Here is a 1,338-nt window from a genome sequence, read left to right as displayed (position 1 = left end):
TATAGAATTTTATCCTTTATGTCACCCTTCCTGGGTGGCTCTGGAGGAGGGGAAAAATTTGCTTGAAATGAGGAGAGCAGAAGTGAGAGAGTAAGGTTAGCAGAGGTCACGGGGCCTTACCTCAGCCCAAGCACAGTGGCATGAACTCGCTGGCTCACCTTGTTGGCCAGGGGCTGCAGCCACTGCTGAAATTTTTCTGCTCTACCAGATCTCATCTTTCACTGCCTCCAGGTCCCAAGCCCAGTGCATGGGCTGCAGTGCTGCAGAAGGCGAGAGCATTTTTGGCATCATCGTATGTCATCGAAGCTGGAAGCAGTAAGGGAAGGGTGTAGAGTCTAGATTTCCCTTCTTGTTCTTGCTTCACATCTGGCTCTTCTTCCCCATCACCAGCCTCACTAATCTGCAGACACTTCAGGCTCATTTGAGACAGGGGCATCAAACCTTTCACAGAGTCCATACAAGATGGCACATGGGCTTGAGTCCAAATTCCATAACAAAATGCTTAATGGACATCAGTATTAGTTTGTTTGCTTTTTAAAAATCAGACCTATTGAAGAACAACAATATCAATTTACCAGGTACTCCAGAGCTCCCAGGGACTAAACCATCAGCCAAAAAGTATACATGGAGGGATCCCACTACATATGTAGCAGAGGATGGTTCCCACTACATATGTAGCAGAGGATGGCCTTATCTGGCAATGGGAGGGAAGGTCCTTGTCCTGTAGAGACTTGATGCCCCAATATAGGGGGATGCTAGAGCACTGAGGTGGGAGTGAGTGGGTGGGTGGGAGAGCACCCTCTTAGAGGCAAAGTAGGGGATGGGCTAGAGGGTTTACAGAGGGGAGACTAGGAAGGGGGATAATGTTTGAAATATAAATAAATAAAATAACCAATAAAAAATCAGATCTAGCTTATATTCTTATATAGTGTTGAGCCTAAGGCCATTTAAAGACTTTGTTTTGTTTGCTGTTCCTACCAAGCTACAGTTTCCCACCCATAGCCCTCACAGGAGACCAGTGCAAAGCTGGTGACAGTTAAAACTGTACATCAAACTCATAGTTAAGAGTATAATCTCACACGCAATGGAGAAGCAGTAGATCCAAGATTAGCTGCTTTCTCTTTGAACTTGAACCTGGTCCTTTACCACCGTGAGACTGAGTTCTATCACTTGCATAATAAAGACAATAAGAATGAGCTCTATAGTCAGGGTCCTTCAGAGAAGTGGAGCCAATCTCACACACACATGAGAGGTAGCATAAGTAGTTATTTCATATGATTGTGGGGGCTGAGAAGCCCCACACCCTCTCAAGCCATAGACAGCTTTCTTTTTTTTTTT

The 1,338-nt window shown here is 45.2% G+C and overlaps 1 pseudogene; it reads right to left on the bottom strand.

Moving 5' to 3' along the window:
* Positions 1-211: 211 nt before the first annotated feature.
* The window catches only part of LOC116073699, a 2,443-nt pseudogene continuing 1,316 nt past the window's right edge, over positions 212-1,338 (bottom strand).

This window comes from Mastomys coucha, unplaced genomic scaffold (genome assembly GCF_008632895.1).
Source record: "Mastomys coucha isolate ucsf_1 unplaced genomic scaffold, UCSF_Mcou_1 pScaffold23, whole genome shotgun sequence".
NCBI lineage: Eukaryota > Metazoa > Chordata > Mammalia > Rodentia > Muridae > Mastomys > Mastomys coucha.
The sequence above is the reverse complement of the archived record's forward strand: the minus strand, read 5'-3'. Positions and strand labels throughout refer to the sequence as shown.